The sequence below is a fragment of the Humulus lupulus genome, chromosome 6 (assembly GCF_963169125.1).
Source record: "Humulus lupulus chromosome 6, drHumLupu1.1, whole genome shotgun sequence".
Lineage (NCBI taxonomy): Eukaryota > Viridiplantae > Streptophyta > Magnoliopsida > Rosales > Cannabaceae > Humulus > Humulus lupulus.
Genome location: NC_084798.1, coordinates 99,877,630 through 99,900,717, shown reverse-complemented (window position 1 = coordinate 99,900,717; position 23,088 = coordinate 99,877,630).

Below are 23,088 nucleotides of genomic sequence, written 5' to 3'. Positions count from 1 at the left end.
GAGTGTTCTTGGGGTGAGTTAGAATTTGTTATGTAGGAGTTGAGTTGATGCATTGTGTCACTTTGACCCCGAAATTAGGGGCATTTAAACTTTGGTATGGATCAAAGGCACGGAAATCAACTTATCCTTCATGGTCTGAAAACTCTCTTCACATTTTTCTGTCCATGCGAACTTCTGATGTTTCCAGGTTAAGTTGGTCAATGGGGTGGCGATCTTTGAGAAATCCTCGACAAACTTCCTATAATAACCTGCCAACCCTAAGAAACTCCGTACTTCTGAGGCATTCTTTGGCTAGGGCCAGTCTCTAATGGCCTCGATCTTCGATGGGTCTACTGGAATTGTAACGACCCGAATTTGCTAATCGTGCCTAGGGCCTTGATTAGTGTGCTTGGAGTGCAATAAGTGATTTAGTATGCTTATATGTGGATTTATATGAATATATGATTATGATGCATGTTTCATTGAGTTAAATGCGCATGTGGGCCCCGTCTGGATATTAGGGGCATAAGTGTGATAAATATGATAAATGTTGTATATATGTGATATATCTGTGTAGCACGGACCGAGACAGTCCTGGTGAGCGGTTAGTCAGAAGGTCACAACAGGGTTGAGATTCGGGCTCAGGGCGAGTCGAGGGGTAATTTGGGTACTAGGTGTTATGGGATTATCGGGACATGGAAATAAATATTTGGAGATATATTCGAGGACAGAATGTCTAGGCGGGAATATTGGGGAAATTTACCATTTTGCCCTCGGCGACGTTTTGGTACCCCGAGCCTTGAGGTAACCCTTTAGACTTAAGTCAAGTAAAACAAAATAGAGGAATACTTTAAAAACTTTAGAAACCGACTCATACTTCCTCCCAACTGAAGATAGTTCTTACTTCTCTCTCTTTCACTCTCTAAGGAAAACTCAAGGGAAACCTAAGGGAAATCAACTTAAAGCTAAAGGTTTTCAGTTGGGGAAATCTAAGGGAACTTGAAGCTTGAAGATTGAGGCATAGGGGGAACTGGTTCAGAAGCTTAATTCAGTAAGAGGTAAGTTCTAATTATTAAGATTTGGTCTTGAATTTCTGCTGGTTTTGAGGATTGCATGTTGGTCAAGCTTGGTCTACTTTTGGGTGCCTTAGCTGAGTTTTGGAGTAGGATTCAATGGGGTTTTAGGGTTGTTATTGAGATGGAATGATGGTGCTAATTATCTAGGATTGTTAGTTTGGTTTTGGTGAGGATTGGCTTGAAGAAAAGGTAGAGAACTGATGAGGAATTCTTGGTTCGGAGGTGAGAGCCGCGGCCCTAGGAGGGGTGCACCGCGGCCCATGTGTGCACGCGGCCATGGGTGGCCGAGAGGTTCATGCGCGTCGCAGCGCTTGGTGGGCGTGCCGCAGCCGTGTGGGGGTCAGTGAGGTGCTAGCCTCTGTTTCGAGGCTAGCCGCGACTCTTGTGGGTGGGGTCGTGGCCCTTAGTGCCAATCTAAGATTTTAAAGGGTATTTAGGCTTGGGAACTTAATGGGTAAGGCTCGGGATGGATTTTATCACCCAGATTGATAGAATTCAAGGTCCCAGAGGTTGGGGTTATGGCTCAAAGTTATTTATTGGATTAGAATTTGATGGATGGACATTGTTAATGTGTTGTGACTACGGTTTCTGTGGGGCTCACGTTAGAGGACTGTGCTCGGGGCGTCGGAGCTCAGAAAGCTCGGAACTCGGGTAAGAAAACCCTTGTTCCCATAGATCTTGTGTGCAGGGATGAGCCCAATGTGTTTGAATGGAATCGATATGCAGGGCCGAGCCTAATATGTTAGAACTGCAGGGCGTAGCCCTTTAACTGAATATGCTAGAATTCTATACTTGCTTGTTATGCTATGTGTATTATGATGTGAATGGTCGGCTAGAGCTGGGAACGGTGTAGAACGAGAGCAACGAAGGGCTGGGAACGGCATTGGGCACGTTGAGTGCAAGGCCGAGAACGGCAAGGGGCTGAGAGTAGCGTTGAGCACGTAGAGTGCGAGTTGCCAGGGTGAGTCCCTAGAAGGGTACCTGGGATATCCTCATGGTGTGGTCCACGAACCCAGGGCTTGGTAAACGCCTGGGACGGCTAGGCCGTACGTGTTTAGCCATTGGTGGCCTGTTTATATGCTTGATATATGTGTTGCATATGTTGTTTGTCTGTAAGGAAGTAGGGCGTTACAACTTAGTATTAGAGCAAGCCAAGGTTATTGGTTCTGGAGATTGACCGAACATGTACACACGCAGTCAGTGACAGGCTTAACTCAAGGTTGGTTGGTAAGATTGGCTGATATGTCCGAATATGTGTTTGAATGCCATGTTTGCCTGCTTATTTTGTATAGAGCATGATGAATGAATTAACATATGCATGATGCTAGGGCAAGACCCGTTGTGTGTTATATGCTTTATGAGTTATTATGTGTGGATTACTGATGTGTCTGGGAGGTGGTTTTGGATGTTGTTATCATGCCTAATGAGCGGCGTCGTTGGTTGCAGGCATATTTGTTGAGATGCCTCGACAATCAGCTAGACTCCGCGGCAGTAGGACCGAGGATGACAATCATGGTCAGGACCCTCCACCTGCCCCACAGAACTGGCAGCGGATATTGGCCGAGATGGAGGCTAGACTGCAGAGAACAGAGGAAGAACTCCGTCAGATGAGGCAGCAGGCCCCGCCTCAGGTTACTGGGCTGCCAGTGCAGCAGGTTGCAGCGCCGGTGCCAGTTCAGTCTGCTTTGGAGAATAAGTGGGAACCTTTGTATGAGAGGTTCAGGAAGCAACAACCTCCTACCTTTAAGGGTGGTTTGGACCCACTGCTGGCGGAGCAATGGATGAACATGATTTCCTTGATCTTAGACTTTATGAGGGTTGAAGGAAGTGAAAGGGTTGCTTGTGCGAGCTATATGCTTAGGGAGGATGCCCGCATCTGGTGGGATGTGGTGAGTCAGTGGAGGAATGTTGTAGTCATGACATGGGAGGAATTTAAGAGTATCTTTAATGAGAAATACTACAACATAGCAGTTCGAGCTGCGAAGGTTGATGAGTTTATCAACTTGACTCAGAACAGGTTATCATTTACTGAGTACGCCTTGAGATTCGAAAGACTGGCGAAGTTTGTGCCAAACTTAGTGCCGACGGATGCGACCAGGAGAGATAGATTTATACGGGGGTTGAATGTGATGATCGCCCGAGATGTGAATATTACATTGATTCCAGAGACTACTACCTATGCCCAAGCGATGGATAAGGCCCTTACTGCAGAGATGGCTGAGGATCAGATATGGAAAGACAGCGCTATTAGGCGCGATGCCAGGAGGACGGTGCCTCCTTTAGTTGGGACTAGTCGGGGCAGTGGCCCCAGTGAGCAGAAAAGAAGAGTTCTAGATTCATTTACTCCTCCTAATTCTGATAGGAGAGTGCGGGGAGCTTCTGTTGGCCGTCAAGGTAGCAGTGATAATTGGAGGAGTTTTCCTATGTTCCACGGTGCAGGTATCGACACCAGGGTGAGTGCAGGATCAGGGCCTGCTTTGCTTGTGGAAGTGCCAGCCATCTGAAGAGGAATTTTCCTCAAGTTAAGAAGGAGGACCAGAAGCAGAGTGACAGTCTTGCTCCTACCAGGGTATTCACTTTGACACAGACTGAGGTGGAGGCTAGACCCTCAGTTGTGACAGGTCAGATCTCTAGTGCTGGTTCTTTGTATACTGCATTGTTTGATTCAGGGGCTACCCATTCATTTGTATCTACTAAGGTGATAGATCAGCTTTGTAGACCTAGTGGTGTGTATGCTAGGGGATTTCAGACCTTGTTGCCAACAGGAGAATTGGTAGTTTCTAGGAAGTGGATTAGAGCATTTCCTATGGAGGTAGATGGTATGGAATTTTTTGTTGATCTGATTGAGTTGGTGATGGATGATTTTGACATAATTTTGGGAATGGATTGGCTATCCAAATATGGGGCAACGATTGACTACAGGCGCAGAATGGTGACTTTTGAACCAGAAGGGGAGGTACCCTTTGTGTTTGTGGGGTCAGTTAATGGACCGCGTGTACCAATGATTTCAGCCCCAAGGGCTAGAGACTTGATGCAGGAAGGTTGCATAGGATTCCTGGCAAGCATTGTGGATACTTCTAGGGTGGTGCCGGTTGGACCGGGTGAGACAAGGGTGGTGTGTGAGTTTCCGGATTTGTTTCCAGCGGATTTTCCAGGGTTGCCGCCGCAGAGGGAGATTGACTTTGTTATAGAGTTACTACAAGGAGCGGAGCTAGTATCTAGGATACCTTATAGAATGGCTCCGGCGGAGCTAAAGGAATTGAAGATTTTGCTGCAAGAGTTACTTGACTTAGGGTTCATTAGACCGAGTTTCTCGCCATGGGGTGCACCAGTGTTGTTCGTTAAGAAGAAGGATGGGTCCCTTAGGATGTGTATTGATTATAGGGAGCTGAACAAGTTAACCATTAAGAACAAGTATCCACTGCCTAGGATCGACGATTTATTCGATCAGCTACAGGGAAGAACAGTGTTTTCCAAGATAGATCTCCGATCAGGTTACCATCAGTTAAGGATTAAAGAGGAGGACATACCAAAGACAGTTTTTCGAACGAGGTATGGACACTATGAATTCCTGGTTATCTCCTTTGGATTAACTAATGCCCCAACAGCTTTTATGGACATGATGAATAGGGTTTTCAAGGATTATCTGGATAAGTTTGTGATCGTATTCATCGACGACATCCTAGTGTACTCCCAGTCAGAGGTAGAGCATGAGCAGCATCTGCAGTTAGTATTACAGTGATAGAGGGAGCATAAGTTATATGCTAAGTTCAGTAAGTGTGAGTTTTGGTTGCCACAAATTACATATCTGGGCCATATCGTCAGTAAGGAAGGGATTCTGGTTGACCCAAGTAAGATTGAGGCGGTCAAAGATTGGCCTAGACCGAGCAACGTTCCTGAAGTGAGAAGCTTCTTGGGTCTAGCAGGGTATTATCGGCGATTTGTTGAAGGGTTCTCCAGAATAGCTACGCCATTGACAGAGTTGACAAAGAAGAAGACCAGGTATTTTTGGACGGATAGATGTGAGAATAGTTTTAAGGAACTAAAGCGGTGATTGATTACTGCGCCAGTACTTAGCTTGCCGACAGAGAATGAAAATTTTGTGGTCTACTGTGATGCATCCAGGTAGGGTTTGGGGTGCGTGTTGATGCAAGCTGGCAAGGTGATAGCCTATGCATCGAGACAGTTGAAGGAATATGAACAAAGATATCCTACGCATGACCTGGAGTTGGCAGCAGTGGTGTTTGCACTTAAGATTTGGAGGCATTATCTTTATGGTGAGAAGTGCGAGATATACACCGACCATAAGAGCCTAAAGTATTTCTTTACCCAAAAGGACTTGAATATGCGCCAGAGGCGGTGGCTGGAGTTGGTTAAGGATTATGATTGTGATATCCTTTACCATCTTGGGAAGGCTAATGTAGTGGTTGATGCATTGAGTCGGAAGGGCCCAGGATGGTTGTTTAGCTCGAGGCAGATATCTGATAAGTTAGCTGAGGAGATGACCAGAGCCGGTATAGAGTTGGTGGTTGGTCAGTTGGCCAGCATCACTCTTCAGTCTACGCTCCTTTAGAGGATCAAGGATGCGCAAGGGAAGGATTCTCAATTGAGAGGACATAGGGAGAATGCCTTAGTCGGAGCGACAAAGGACTTCTCCATTTCAGAGATGGGATTACTGAAGTATAAGGGTCGGATCTGTGTTCCGATGGATTCTGATATTCGGCGAGAGATCTTGGATGAATCGCATACCACTCCCTATTCTTTGCACCTGGGTATGACGAAGATGTACCAGTACTTGAGAACTCTGTATTGGTGGTCGGGCATGAAGAGGGATGTGGTGGATTATGTGGCTAAGTGCTTAACTTGTCAACAGGTTAAAGCTAAGCACCAGAGGCCAGCGGGGTTATTGCAGCCTTTGGGGATTCCAAAATCGAAATGGGAAGATATTACTATGGATTTGGTAGTTGGTTTACCAAGAACTGTGGGACAGCATGACTCAGTGTGGGTGATTGTGGATAGGTATACCAAGTCCGCCCACTTTTTGCCTGTTAGAACAACTTATACTGTGGAGCAGTACGCTGAGTTGTATGTGAAGGAGATTGTTCGACTTCATGGGGCTCCGAGGTCAATAGTGTCGGACAGAGACCCCACCTTCACCTCCAAGTTTTGGGAGAGTCTGCAGAAGGCTATGGGCACGCAGTTACGGTTTAGTACCACTTATCATCCTCAGATGGATGGGCAGTCTGAGAGGACGATTCAGGTGTTGGAGGATTTGCTGCGAGCCTGTGTTCTTGACTTTGGGGGATCGTGGAGTAAGTATCTCCCTTTGATCGAGTTCTCGTACAACAACAGTTATCAAGCAACCATTGGGGTGGCTCCGTACGAGATGCTTTATGGAAGAAAGTGTAGATCACCTATTCATTGGGATGAGGCAGGTGAGAGGAGGTACTTGGGTCCAGAGATGGTTCAGAGGACCAATGAAGCAATTGAGAAGATTAGAGCGCGTATGCTCGCTTCCCAGAGTCGACAGAAAAGTTATTCAAAGCTAAAACGCACGAGCGTGGAGTTTCAGGTTGGTGATCATGTGTTCCTTAGGGTTTCACCCATGAGGGGTGTGAAACGGTTTGGTGTTCAGGGTAAGTTGAGCTCCAGGTAAATTGGCCCCTTCGAGATTCTGGAATGGGTTGGAGAGGTAGCTTACAGATTAGCGATGCCTCCAGCTTTATCAGGGGTTCATGATGTATTCCATGTATCCATGCTCTAGAAGTATATGTCAGATTCAAAGCATGTTTTAAGTTTTGAGAATTTGGAGCTTGATCAGGTTTTATCCTATGAGGAGAAGCTGGTTCAAATTCTTGACGGAAAAGATAAAGTCTTGAGGAACAAGACCATCGCCTTGGTGAAAGTGCTGTGGGGAAACAGCAAGGTTAAGGAGGCGACGTGGGAACTTGAGTCAGAGATGAGGGAGCGGTACCCCGAGTTGTTCAGGTAATTTTGAGGACAAAATTTCTGTAACGAGGGGATAGTTGTAACGACCCGAATTTGCTAATCAGGCCTAGGGCCTTGATTAGTGTGATTGGAGGGCAATAAGTGATTTAGTATGCTTATATGTGGATTTATGTGAATATATGATTATGATGCATGTTTAATTGAGTAAAATGTGCATGTGGGCCCTGTCTGGATATTAGGGGCATAAGTGTGATAAATATGATAAATGTTGTATATATGTGATATATCTGTGTAGCACGGACCGAGACAATCCTGGTGAGCGGTTAGTCAGAAGGTCACAACAGGGTTGAGATTCGGGCTCGGTGCGAGTCGAGGGGTAATTTGGGTACTAGGTGTGTTATGGGATTATCAGGACATGGAAATAAATATTTGGAGATATATTCGAGGACAGAATGTCTAGGCGGGAATATTGGGGAAATTTACCATTTTGCCCTCGGCGACGTTTTGGTACCCCGAGCCTTGAGGTAACCCTTTAGACTTAAGTCAAGTAAAACAAAATAGAGGAATACTTTAGAAACTTTAGAAACCGACTCATACTTCCTCCCAACTGAAGATAGTTCTTACTTCTCTCTCTTTCACTCTCTAAGGAAAACTCAAGGGAAACCTACGGGAAATCAACTTAAAGCTAAAGGTTTTCAACTGGGGAAATCTAAGGGAACTTGAAGCTTGAGGCATAGGGGGAACTGGTTCAGAAGCTTAATTCAGTAAGAGGTAAGTTCTAATTATTAAGATTTTGTCTTGAATTTCTGCTGGTTTTGAGGATTGCATGTTGGTCAAGCTTGGTCTACTTTTGGGTGCCTTAGCTGAGTTTTGGAGTAGGATTCAATGGGGTTTTAGTGCTGTTATTGAGATGGAATGATGGCACTAATTATCTAGGATTGTTAGTTTGGTTTTGGTGAGGATTGGCTTGAAGAAAAGGTAGAGAACTGATGAGGAATTCTTGGTTCGGAGGTGAGAGCCGCGGCCCTAGGAGGGGTGCACCGCGGCCATGGGTGGCCGAGAGGTTCATGCGTGCCGCGGCGCTTGGTGGGCACGCCGCGGCCGTGTGGGGGTCAGTGAGGTGCTAGCCTCTGTTTCAAGGCTAGCCGCGACTCTTGTGGGTGGGGCCGCGGTCCTTAGTGCAAATTTGAGTTTTTAAAGGGTATTTAGGCTTGGAACTTAATGGGTAAGGCTCGGGAGAGATTTTATCACCCGGATTGATAGAATTCAAGGTCTCGGAGGTTGGGGTTATGGCTCGAAGTTATTTATTGGATTAGAATTTGATGGATGGACATTGTTAATGTGTTGTGACTAGGGTTTCGGTGGGGCTCATATTAGAGGACTGTGCTCAGAAAGCTCGGAACTCAGGTAAGAAAACCCTTGTTCCCATAGAGCTTGTGTGCAGGGCTGAGCCCATTGTGTTTGAATGGAATTGATATGCAGGGTCGAGACCAATACGTTAGAACTGCGGGGAGTAGCCCTTTAACTGAATATGCTAGAATTCTATACTTGCTTGTTATGCTATGTGTATTATGATGTGAATGGTCGGCTAGAGCCGGGAACGGTGTAGACCGAGAGCGGTGAAGGGTAGGGAATGGCATTGGGCACGTTGAGTGCAAGGCCGAGAACGGCAAGGGGCCGAGAGCAGCGTTGAGCACGTAGAGTGCGAGTTGCCAGGGCAAGTCCCTAGAAGGGTACCTGGGATATCCTCACTGCATGGTACGCGAACCCAGGGCTTGGTAAACGCCTGGGACGGCTAGGCCGTACGTGTTTAGCCATTCGTGGCCTATTTATATGCTTGATATATGTGTTGCATATGTTGTCTGTTTGTGGGTTTTCTTGCTGGGCTTTGGCTCACAGATGCTCTGTGGTGCAGTTAAGGGTAAAGAGAAGATCAACCAACCATGAGTACAGCAGGCGTGAGGCGGCAATACATGTTTGGCCAGCCTGTCTGCCACAGGTAGAGGATTTTGGGAGATGTTTGTAAATGAATCTAGATTTTGTCGTTTAGCCGACTTAGTACAGTTTTTATGTTGTAAATATTTCTAAACTGTATTTTGGGATCCCAAGTGTAAAACTTTTATGATTTACTATGAAAGACTACTACTTCTAATGTTTTATCTTTGTTTACGGCCTAATTACACTGTTTGACTTAAAACCTCGATTAGTGAGTTAAAAGCACGTTTTAAACTCACTTAGTAACGGCTCTAAGAAAGTAGGGCGTTACAGGAATCCCATCCTAAGAGACTATGTGCCCTAAGAAGGTTACATGGTCCAGGAAAAACTTGCATTTAGAGAACTTGGCGTATAACCGATGTTCCCATAATCTGTTTGGAGTCAATCTCAAATGCTCGTTGTGCTCCTCCTTGGTCTTTCAGTAGATGAGGATATCATCAATGACCACTACTACAAACTTGTCCAAAAAAATCCTTAAATACCCTATTCATCATATCCATAAAGGTTGCTGGGGCATTGGTGAGTCCAAAGGACATCATTAAGAATTCATAGTGCCCATAGCGAGTTCTTAAGGCCATTTTTGGAATGTCTCCCTCTTTCACTTTCAACTGATGATACCCAAATCGCAGATTAATCTTCGAGAACACTGAAGCCCCTTGTAGCTGATCAAAATGGTCGTCTATCCTAGGCAAAGGATACGTATTCTTAATGGTGACCTTATTGAGCTCTCGGAAATCAATGCACATTCTCATACTCCCGTCCTTCTTCTTCACAAATAGGACTGGTGCTCCCCACGGTGAATGGCTAGGTCTTATGAATCCGTTGTCCAACAACTCCCGTAGTTGGTTCTTAAGTTCCTTTAACTCTACCGGCGCCATTCGATAAGGTGCTTTAGAGATCGGTGCGGTTTCAGGTGCAAGCTCGACTACAAACTCGACTTCTCTGTCCAAGGGTAGTCCTGGTAATTCCTCGGGAAACACCTCCGGGAATTCACAAACAATATGCACATTTCTGGCTTTAGTTCTGACTCCTTGGACTTATCAACTACACTGGCAAGGAACGCCGAACATCCATGTTGCATCATATTCCGTGCTTCCAGTGCAGATATTATGGGTGTTCGAAAGCCTGCTACTTCGCCCCTAATGGAGAAAACCTCTCCTTCTTTTGGCCTGAACTCTACTGTCTTCTCTCGACAGTCTATCGTAGCCCCATGTTTGGATAACCAATCCATACCGAGTATAACATCATAATCTGGTATACTCAGTTCTATGAGATCTGTTGGGCACTCTCTACCCTCTACCGTTACAGGTGTTGACGGTAACCACTTGTTTGACAACATCATATCTCCCGATGGCAACAATGTACTAAAGTTATGTTCAAACATCTTATAAGGCATATTCAGTCTATCAATCACATTCATGAAAACATAAGAATGAGTCGCTCCAGAATCAATTAAGACTCTACACATTGGAGCAGATATAGGGAGCTGACCTGTAACCACAGTGTTGCTATTGGCCGCTTCGTTCTGGGTTAAGGCGAAATCTCTTGCTGGCACTTGATTGCTATTATTATTATATCCCGCCTTCCATTGTGGGCAATTCTACCGCAAGTGTCTTGCCTGGCCGCACTTGAAGCATTTGTTGGAACCGGCCTAGCATTCTCCTAGGTGTTTCTTCGTGCATTTAGGGCAGGTAGGATACTCGACTCGGATGCCTTGTTGGTTCCCACGGTTCCGGTCATTGGAGCGGTTGCAATGGTTCTGAGAGTTGTGATTGTTGCTGTTCGTGACTGGAGGTCTAGGTCTTTTATCAACCCCACTATTCTGCCCTTTGTTAGCCTTTCTCTTGTTGCTCTCATGGAAGCTCTTGTTGCGGTGGTTCTCTCTTCTAGAGGCATTATCCTTAGCAACCCATTTGATGTGTCGCGTTCATCACGCTAACATCCATTCATAAACATATCATATTCATACAAGCCACATATCATCACATTATGGCATTCATAATTCATAACAATTCATTCATACAACAGTCTTACCATTCATAGCATAAAATCATAGAAACTATCTAACTTCCTTACCTCAGGTCCGAGCTAAGAAATTTCACACCCTCTCAACGAGCCTATACCATAACCAAAACAACATTTCTTGGGTTCATAAAATAAATATTTTGCCCTTTCATACAACTCGTGTGTGCATGGGTCATGCACACATAATAAGAGTTACACATAACATGCAATTATTCTTAACTACACATAAAGCCATAAAAGAATAATGTTCATTTTACCTATTTTACATGCATGATCTTTCTATAAAAAAACCACATGGTTGAATAATAGACATAATTTTGGACGTAAAAGTGGATTTGCATGTAACATGCATACGTGGGAACATTGCGTAATTGTGACGTTTTGAAAACCATAATTCTACATGTCTTACTTCTATAGTTTTAAAAAAAATTAATAGACTTATAACATGCTTTATTTTTCTTAAAATTTCTAGGTTGATTAAATTTCTCAAAACATTATTTTATTTTATAAAATAATTTTATTTAGCTTTAAAAAATAAAATATGTGACAATTTCATTTATTATTCTCAAATTACAAAGAATTAACAAAAAGCTTGAAATTTAATTAAAATACCTATGATTAATATGTTTCTTTAGATAAATAAATTTTAATATTGGTTAATTGTGTTACATAAATTATGTGAGAAAAATATATTTTAAGTGTGGGAAAATATATTTTATTTAAATTATTTAAGACGTAGTTTTATGTAACATAAATCCATATGTGACAATTAAATAATTATTTTTAAACTTTTTAAACCAAACTTTCAGCCACTATTTAATTTCTTTAAAAAAAATCAGAAATAGATTAAATTTAAATATCTTTCTCAATCAAAATAAAGAAAAATCATAACTTATCAAAATATGCATTCATACCATATTAAAATACCATTTTTAATATTACCATAATTTAGGGTATTCATTTTTATTTCAAATACTCATCAAATTCATTTTATTGAAACACTTCACATTTTTTTTACAAAAATTCCAGCAACCATTTTTATCTTTAAAAATCACCTTATTCAATTTAAAACCTCGTATTTTTCTAAAAATACAATAAAAATTCTGTAGTTATTTATTTGAGTAAAATATCATTTTTTTTGTGACTAAAAATACCCTTTTAAATTTCATAAAATCAACATAACATCAAGGACATTACTTATGCATGCAAATCATTTTTTTTATCAAACTTTTACCCAATTATTTACAAAATCAGCAAGCTTAATTTATCATGAAATTCATCCTTTATCTCAAAAATTTCACATAAAATCATACATGTCCAAAATCTCATCATGCTCTTATTATTAAATAATTCTAAGAGTATTACTAACACATATTCACATGCAATCTTATAAAAAACCATTTTTCTATTCCATTGAATCTTCACATGAAATCCAACAAAACACTAACAATCACAATAACATACATTAATTCATAAACACCATATTTCATACATGCCTTTATAATAATCCTAACATGTTTCTATCATATTTTTCCTTTTATGCATATCATGATTCATTGGTACATAAAATCATATACATATTATCATATTTTTTACAATCATCATTATTTCATAACATACAAGAAAACAAACATGATTGAACTTTTTACCCATAGGCTTAAACATTTAAGATCCACCATAAAACATCACAAAAATTCTCATCTACCTTCACATAAAACCTAGTATGCATCTATCATCATTTTTGCAATTTTACATAAATCAATGATCTAAAATAATCATAGCAACATAAACATAAAATATAATCCTCATATAAATCCCATCAAATCCATTTTCCTCAATCATTCCCATGAGCCCTTTTAACAAAACATATTTCTTAAAAATACAAATCATAATCACCTCATCACCAACCTACAATAATCAAACCATTAACACCACCATAAACTACCTCAAAGATAAACCCATCAAAAGTAATATATACGCTAAGAAAAACCATTACCTCTCTTGATTGTTGAATCAAGAACACTCTAGCAAAAAAACCTTGTCACCTGTATGCCCTGATTTTCCCACGGGCTGATTAGCGAGCTGAGCTGCGGCCTAATCATGATTATCTCGTGCACATCCCCAAGACCGGAGCTTCCGTCATAAGGTCATACCTCCTTAGATCGAGATAACCCAAAGGTTCACCAAGATTGCCTAAGACTTGAGTCCGGACTTTGAAGGCCGTACTACGAGCTGAATATGGAGGCTACGACCCCTTTGTAAAGTCAACACACGCAAGGTAAACGTGCATATATCAGACATCACGTGTCTGATATGCCCCTGACTTCTCGGACACGAAGCAGGTACGTGCGTATTCAGACACCCACGACTGGGTTGGGCTGTGCGGCCCATTATCTCCTTAGCTATTGATTTGACCACACTCATGTGTCAGGTTTAGGAATTAATCATGAATGTCAAAGAGTTGATACGATAGGTAAGAAGGTCACGGGATAACCTTCTTACCAACTCCCAGGTGCCTTCTCCTATAAATATGGAGACCCTGGGAATAAATAAGGGTTGGATTCTCTCTTGTAAGAAATATCCTGTAATCATATACCCAGAATAGAGCAATAATAGTGACTAGTGGAGTAGAAGGATTTTAACCTTTGAACCACTTAAAAAATGTGTCTTGAGTCACCATTTCTATTTTCCAAGATCACATATCTATTTCGGTTCATCATTAGCACTAATCCCTTTCTCTTCTTTTCTTAAATTACCTGTTGCCGAAGAACCGCGTCAACAGTTTGGTGCTTTCATTGAGAGCAAGCTTGGTTAGTGTTGTCGCAAGCACCCAACTATGGTGACTACTCGATCCAGGCACGGTAACGAGACAGAACAACATGATGGGCAGGGGCTCATCATACTGCCGTCCCTGGTGAACAAGTTCCGGAGGCCCAGCAGCGGCCAGGAAAGCAGCCGGTGGGCCAAGATGACACCGGAAGTTCGGCCCCCCAGCCACCTAATCCAAACCCTTGTTATTACACAGCGGTGGAGATAGAGAACGCTCAGTTGCGGAGCCAGCTAGCAATAGCTAACCAGGAGATCAAGAATGTGCTAGCCCGACTACCCCCTCTCACAACCGACACTAACATAGGAGAGAGGCAAGGCGAGGCTCCTAAGTCTCGCCGGGGTAACCGGTCCAGGCATAGCCGCTCGGATAGACTTCCGACAGCCAACTCCACTCCCTCATCACACCATCGAGAGGCAAGCTTCGAAGAAGTGCCTGGAGCCAGGCAACAGCAATACAGTCGCTCGGTCAGAACGTCTACTCCTAGCTCCCAGCCATCCTCAAGAGCGCCCAGGGGAGCTCGAGGAAATTCCCGAAGGAGATCCGGGGAGGGCTCGCAGCATCAGTCCATCCCCAACAACCGTCCTACGCCTCGTCCAGATCGTCAGACGCGGGACCAGCAGGTTGGCAGGGCCGAAAGGCCGCCACCAAACTTGATCTGTCCTGACGGAACTAGGATCGCCTCTCCAATCAGGCATCCTCCTTCCCCAATCAGGTATCCGTCTCCTCCTCGGCCCGTCCGAGATATCCCAGCCTATGGGAGTAGTAGGAGAAACCCGCCATCAGCTGGACCTTCCCGGCGTAGCAGGGCGCCAAGATAAAGCTCAGATCCTCACCACCAGAGACGGACTCCAAGCCTATCTAGCAGGAGCCACTAGACCGGCAGTCATCGGAGTGATCTCTCTGGGGGAGACTTGCGTCAGCGTTTGAGTTCGGCACAAAGTCATCAAACCACGCAGGGAGGCGACCTGCGAGATCGCCTCAACTCTCATAGAGGGGAACAAGCAGGAGGAGATGGCCATGCTCGCTCAGGGGGGGCTCTGTCCAAAGTACGTAATGGAGGGAATGTCCCAAATAACCTATCTCAAGATAGGAGGGGCAATAACCCACCAAATATGTACAATGGATCCAGAGTTGTTGAACAGCCCTGGAATAACCAAGGACATCAGGACCAAACCCTCGAGCGCCTGACTCAGATGGAGGAGCTGATGAGGAAGCTCCTGTCAGAAAAGGAAAAAGACGAATATGATTCAAGGGACGAGATGGAACTCTTCGCCCCCAGTATAGCAGCAACGGCGTACCCATCTGGTTTTCGTATGCCTCACTTGTCAAAGTTCAATGGGGATGGAGACCCATCGGACCATCTAGGGATGTTCAACACACTAATGATGGCCCACAACATTGGCCCCGAGCTGAGATGTTTAATCTTCCCTTCCACACTGACTGGACCTGCCAGGCAGTGGTTCAAGCAAAGTAAAAGACAGTTAATCAGCTCCTGGAAGACTTTCTTGGTAGATTTCAAAAGGGCATTCCGAGCCTCCCAGGCCGCCCGTGTCCAAGCTGACTCCCTGGCTAACGTGAGGCAACAGCCAGGTGAGACTCTGAAGACCTACCTGAGCAGATTTGCGAACGTCGCTGCTCGAGCTAGAGACGCGGATGATAGTTCCAAGCTCATGGCCATGAGATTTGGAATCCTCGTCGAAGGAGATCTCTGGAAGGATATACAAAGGAAGGGAGTCAGCTAGGTTAACAAATTCCTTAACAGGGCCCAAGAATGGATTAACTTGGAGGAAGGCGAAGCCTCTGCTGCGGGAACCAGCCAGGTCCCCGAACAGACCGCTGGAGTGGGGACGGAGGTCGTGGTAGCGAGCCAAAACGTCTCACAGAACAACCAGCCCGGTGGAGGCAAGAGAAAGGGGAATGGCGAAAACGGTCAGCACGGCCAAAAGAAGAATAAGTCCGTAGACAAAGTCAATCCCGTCTTCGCGACATATACAGAGCTCACCCAGTCTAGGGAGAACATCTTCCTAGCCAACTCTACTCGAGTCCCCTGGAAGAGGCTGGAGCCATTAAAACACCACAAGGGGAAGAGAGACACCTCCAAGTTTTGTCGTTTTCATAACGATGTTGGCCACAATACCGACGATTGTAGGCATCTAAAAGATGAGATCGAGACTCTCATCCGAGCCAGCCCCTTGGCTCAATACGTGCGAAACAGGGTTCCAGCAAGTCGACCTGCTCCAGAAGTCCCGGCTAGTCAGCTCGGGCCGAGGGTAGATCAGGACGTCCCTCCTCCCGTGGTTGGAGGAGAGATGTCCACCATATCTGGGGGTCCGCACAATGCCGGCACGAGTAGGGGAGCCCAGAAGTGATACGTGAATGAACTAAAGGCTCATAACGGAGTAGTGTTCGTCCCGGAGCAGCGCCAATCAAAACAGCAGCGATTGGAGAGACAACCGATCATTTTCACGGAGGAAGATGCGGGCCATGTCCAATTCCCTCACAATGACCCTTTGGTCGTGGCAGTTCAGTTCGCCAATTGGAGAGTGAGGAGGGTGACGGTCGACAACGGGAGCTCGGTTAACCTCCTGTTCCGATCCACGTTAGAAAAGATGGGTTTAACCGTCGCTGAGTTGAAGGCAAACTCCATGATGCTGTATGGTTTTTCAGGAGAGGGATCAGCAGCAATAGGGAAGATCGAGCTGGTGATCACCCTAGGAGAAGGATCACGGACAGTCTCCAAGCTCCTCGAATTCGTGGTCATCGACTGCTCCGCGGTATACAACGCGATCTTGGGGCGACCTACGCTCATGACGTTTGAGGCCGTCACTTCCATTCGCCACCTCGCGATGAAATTCCCTACTTCCACGGGAATATGCACTGTTCAGGGCGATCAGCTCGCTGCCAGGGAATGCTATAGCATTTCTATGAAGGGAAAATCTAAACCCGGGCAGCTGGCAATGGCCATTCAAGGTGGTGGAGAGGAATCTCAGGAACCCTTAGCTAATCCTGAGATTGGAAAACCTCAAAGCGCCGAAAGGGAAAATGTCGTCTTAAGTGAGGATATTGACCCCCGAATAGGCGAGGACAGATCCGAGCTCCAGGCGATTGAGGAGCTCGAGAAAGTGAACATTGATCCGCAGAACCCATCACGGATGGTCAAGCTCGGGAAAAACCTCGATAGCAAGAGGAAGGCGGAGTTGACTAAATTTCTGCGGGATAACCTGGACGTGTTTGCATGGTCCCATGAGGACATGGTGGGAATCAGCCCGAGTGTCATCATGCATACACTTCATCTGGATAAAGCATTCCCACCAAGTCCCAGAAGCAAAGACGCCTAGGAATAGCTCGAGCTGAAGCCTTGAAGGAAGAGGTGGCCCAACTCAAAAAATGCGGCTTTATCCGTGAAGCCAAGTTTCCAACATGGGTCGCAACCCCATGCTAGTCCCGAAGCCCAACGGAAAATGGTGGACCTGCATAGACTTCTCCGACCTGAATAAAGCCTGCCCCAAGGATTGTTTTCCACTGCCAAGGATTGACCAGCAAGTAGATGCCACGATGGGGCACGAGCTCGTGTCCTTTATGGACGCGTACTCAGGCTACAATCAGATCGCAATGAATCCGGCGGACCAGGAACACACCAACTTCATGACCCTGACTAACGTTTATTGTTACAAGGTCATGCCGTTCAGTCTAGAGAACGCCAGAGCTACCTACCAAAGGTTAGTAAACAAAATGTTCACAGAACAGATCGGAAAAAACATGGAAGTGTACGTTGATGACATGCTATTCAAGTCAAAGACTGTCGATAACCATGTTTCCGACCTGGAAGAGTGTTTTAAGATACTGCGGGAATATGGCCTGAGGCTCAATCCACAAAAGTGCACTTTTGGAGTCGCGTCGGGGAAATTCCTGGGGTACATAGTCAATACACGAGGAATCGAGGCAAACCCCGACAAGATCAGATCACTGCTCGAGCTTCCTTCGCCCAGGTCGCGAAAAGATGTCCAAGGCCTGACAGGAAGAGTGGCAGCCCTCAACAGGTTTATTTCCAAGTCCACTGACAAGTGTTTGCCATTCTACAACCTGCTCTGAGGAAACAAGAAGTTTGAATGGACAGTAGAGTGCGAAAGCGCATTCCTCGACCTGAAGGCACATCTGGCCAAGCCGCCCGTACTATCCAAACCCAAGGCAGGAGAGCCTCTTTTTCTCTACCTGGCTGTCACTGAGGACGCAGCTAGTGCCGTATTGGTACGAGAAGAGGAACGAGTTTAGAAGCCAGTCTACTACATCAGCAAGAGACTTCTCAGGGCTGAATCCTGATACCCGCTGATGGAGAAATTGGCGTTCTGCCTTATCACGGCTTCGCAAAAGCTCAGGCCGTACTTCCAGTCCCACTCAATACACGTCATGACCGATCAACCTTTAAGGAAGGTTTTGCAAAAACCTGAAGCATCGGGACGTTTGGTTAAATGGGCAATCGAACTCAGTCAATTCGAGATTTTTTACACTCCCTGAACTGCTATAAAAAGTCAGGCCCTGGCCAATTTTATGGCAGAGTGCACGGGATTCCATGAGGATCCCGTAGAAGACTCACCCCAAATCAGCTCGCCCCAAGCTTCGTGGAGGATCTTTGTAGATGGTTCGTCCAACGAGAACGGCTCCGGAGCTGGAATCATTTTGATATCCCCCGAGGGACATAGATTCCACTCGGCGCTGAGATTCGTATTCAAAGCCTCCAACAACGAGGTCGAATACGAAGCTTTGCTGGCCGGGCTGAGGGTAGCCCATGAGTTGAAGGCGAGCTCCATCCAGTGCTTCAGTGACTCCTAGCTCGTGGTAAACCAGGTTCTGGGCGAGTATCAAGCACGGGGACCCAAGATGGTCGCCTATCTGGCAAAGGTAAAAGCTGAGCTGTCCGCGTTTGAGCGAGGCTCGATCGAACAAATACCTCGGGAGCAGAACGCTAATGCAGATGCTCTTGCCAAGCTCGCCACCTCTGGCCAGACAGAGACCTTGGGGTTAGTACCAATAGAATTCTTGGAAAAACCAAGCATAGAAGATGTCAGGACGGAGGTCGAGATGATCGATGCCAGGCCGACGTGGATGACCCCCATCCTTGAGTATCTCGTCGAGGGAAAGCTGGCTGAAGGGCGTAATGATGCACGACGAGTCCTCTATCAAGCTCCCAGGTATACGATAGTAGATGGGATGTTATACCGGGGTGGGCACTCCCTGCCTCTCCTGCGATGTGTTCTTCCAGATAAAGCAAAGGCCATCTTGCAGGAGGTGCATGAGGGTTTTTGTGGAGACCACGCTAGGGGGCAGAGCTTAGCCTTAAAGGTCCTGAGACAGGGGTATTACTGGCCAACTCTGTCCAAGGAATCGATTTCATACGTGAAGAAATGCGACAAGTGCCAACGGTTCGCCATAGTTATCCGAGCTTCTCCAGTCGAGCTAAAGATGATCTCGTCCCCATGGTCGTTTGCTGTTTAGGGGATAGACTTGATTGGCGCCCTCCCCACCGGAAAAGGCGGGGTCTGTTACGCCGTGGTAGCCATCGACTACTTTACGAAGTGGGCTGAGGCAAAACCCTTGGCAACGATAACGTCCAAAAAATTACTTGACTTCATGGTTAAAAGCATTATCTGTCGATTCGGCCTGCCCAAGAAGATTGTCTCCAATAATGGTACTCAGTTCGACAACGACCTGTTCACCGAGTTTTGTGAAAGGTACGGAATTGTGAAAAGTTTCTCCTCCGTGGCCTATCCTCAGGCTAATGGCCAGGTCGAAGCTGTCAACAAAACTCTAAAGGCGAGCCTCAAGAAGAGGTTAGATGAAGCGAAGGGGGTCTGGCCAGAACAGCTCCCCCAGGTCCTATGGGCATACCGGACCTCGCATCGGACTCCTACGGGCCATACTACTTTTTCCCTAACCTTTGGGAGTGAGGCAGTCCTCCCCGTGGAGGTTAAAGTGCTTTCGCATAGGATCCGATCTTACGACCAGGACCGAAACCACGAGCTACTGTGCAATTCCCTTGACCTAGTTGATGAAAGGCGAGAAGATTCGCAACTCCAGCTCGCCCATTATCAGCAGAAAATCACTCGCTACTTCAACACCAAAGTCAAAAAGCGCGCCTTTTATGTTGGCGACTTGGTGCTAAGGAGAGTTTTCCTGGCCGGGAAAGATCCCAAAGATGGAGTCTTGGGACCAAGCTGGGAAGGACCGTACCAGGTCATCGAAATCATTAAGGAGGGAACTTATAAGTTAGCTCGGCTTGATGGAGGGGAGGTCCCGCGGACTTGGAACGCCATCCACTTAAAGAAATATTATCAATGATTCACTTGTAAGGCCTAGAAGGCCATTTTTTATGTATTAATGAAGATTAGCTTTTATACATGTTTGCAAGTGTAATCTAAAGTGACCACGAAAGACCCTTTCCCAGTTACTTGGGGGGCATATGGTACCTGGATATAACCAGGTCTCCTTAATGACTTAGAAGTTGATTCATATCGATTGACCGTTGTTTTTTCTTAAAAAACGCAAGATATTGATAAGGATTAAACGCTAACCAAGTCCTATCCTGGATATAACCAGGTCATAAAACTTAGAAGTTGATTTAAATCTATTGATCGTTGTTCTTCCTAAAGAGCTCGAGATATGGATAAAAGTTAACGCGAACTAAGTTTTCAAAATAAGTTCCTGGTCATAACCGAGTCATAAAACTTAGAAGTTGATTTAAATTTATTGATCGTTGTTCTTCCTAAAGAGCTCGAGATATGGATAAAAGTTAACGCGAACTAAGTTTTCAAAATAAGTTCCTGGTCATAACCGGCTCATAAAACTTAGAAGTTGATTTAAATCTATTGATCGTTGTTCTTCCTAAAGAGCTCGAGATATAGATAAAAGTTAACACGAACTAAGTTTTCAAACTAAGTTCCTGGTCATAACCGGCTCATAAAACTTAGAAGTTGATTTAATTCTATTGATCGTTGTTCTTCCTAAAGAGCTCGAGATATAGATAAAAGTTAACACGAACTAAGTTTTCAAAATAAGTTCCTGGTCATAACCGGCTCATAAAACTTAGAAGTTGATTTAAATCTATTGACCGTTGTTCTTCCTAAAGAGCTCGAGATATGGATAAAAGTTAACGCGAACTAAGTTTTCAAAATAAGTTCCTGGTCATAACCAGCTCATAAAACTTAGAAGTTGATTTAAATCTATTGATCGTTTGTAACGACCCAAATTCGCTAATAAGGCTTAAGGGCCTTGATTAGTGTGCCAGGAGGGCAGGTTGGGATTTATGAGTGATTTTATGAATTAAATGCATGATTATGATTTAAATCATGGTGTTTGGCTATTTGTTTAACTGAGATGCATGGCTATGTTTACTAGTATGCATGTAGGCCCGGATCGTGTTAGAAGGGCATAATTGTAATTTTGGCCATGTTGGGCATAACTGTATTGATATGTGATAATTGTATTCTGTGAATTGTACCACGTGGGTGTGGTTGTATTATTGTGATGCACGTGCCGAGACGGTCCTAGAGAGCTAGTTAACTCAAGAGTCACAACGGGATTTCTATACCCGGCTCGGGAGGAGCCTAGGGGTACCTCGGGACTTTATGGTTAAGTTGAGATTTAGCGGGTAATGGTTATTGGAGATTTAGTAACCTGGGTAACCATTAGTTACTGCTGAGAGTAACAAGTTTTAGAAAGAAAATGGTAGAAATGAAATAGAAATGAAAGGACTTAAGTGCCCTTGAGGTTTAAGTAGGAAAGGATAGGCAAGGAGGGGCAAATTGGTCATTTGGTTGGGAAATAGATAAATGGCAGCTGGGATTTGGGGGTATACGGTTTGGGGCATTTATGCCACTTGAGGCTTGATAGAAATTTAAGAGAAGAAAGAGAAGGAGAAAGAAGGTTAGGGCAAGAAGAAGAAGAGAAGGAGAAGTGGGAGTCTAGGAGGAGATCAAGGACTTTGTGTGGGTTCTCCATTTGAGGTAAGGTTTTTAGACACATCTAAGTTTTGATTTCTGTTTTGATTGGTAAAATCTAGAGCTTGAGTTGTTTTTGTTGAGTTTTGAGTTAGTTGTTTGAGTTTTGGTTTGGGTGGCTGAAAATAGGAATCAAGGGGGGATTCTTGGGTGTGTTGATGTTTTGATCTTGTATATAGTGCCTATAGGTTGTTAAGTTGTTCATATGAAGCTTGGAATTGGTTTTTGGGGTTTGGGTATTGGTTTGGTATGATTTGGGAAGGTTTAAGCTCGGAGAAAACGCAGGAGAAAACCCAGAATTCTGGGTCTGCGATGGTGTGCCGCGACACAGGTTTTTCGTGCTGCGGCAAGGGAGCCCCTGACTGATGGGTGCCGCGGCACAAGGCAAATTTCAGGTTGACATTTTTGGCAATTTTAGGCCTTTGCTCCGGGGGTTCGGGGGATGTCTCCGAGGTGTTGTTTTAAGGTTTTAGAGGTCCCGGGAGTGTGGGATTGGTCCCGGGAAGTGGTTTTGGGTTGATTAGTAATGAGGGATGTTTCTTGTGTGTTGTGGCTAGGTTCTTGGAGAGGCTCGTGCTAGAGGACCGTGCTCGCGGCTTTAGTGCATCAGGAGGCTCGGAATGCAGGTAAGAAAACCGTAACACCCGAGAATAGGGCATGGCCCCACTGTGTGATTGCAGGGCAGGGCCCCAGATTGTACTATGTGCAAATGTTTAATCTTAAATGAATCATGATGTGTGTGATTGATTATTTCGAATGTACTATATGTGTGATTATGATGAATTGAACGGCAAGGGCCGAGTACGGCGTAGGCCGGGGCGGCCGTGGGGCCGAGTACGGCGTAGGCCGGGGCGGCCGTGGGGCCGGGTACGGCGTAGGCCGGGGCGGCCGTGGGGCCGAAAGTAACACACAGCACATGGGATGCTTATATTCAGGGTGGGACCCAAGGGATACATGAGTTATCCTCACGATGAGAACCGAAACTCCAGGCTTTGGTAAGGGCTTGGGGGCGGCATGGCCGTACTTGTTTATTATGATGGTTTTTCCTATGTGTCAGTGAATTATGCCAGCCATTTGATTTGCATACGTTATGTTCTGCATGAGTTTTCTTGCTGGGCTTCGGCTCACGGGTGCTCTGTGTTGCAGGTAAGGGCAATGGCTGAGTCAACCAACCATGAGTACGGAGAGCGTGAAGCGACGTGTACATGTTTGGCCTGCCCGACTGCTTTGGTTGGGGGTT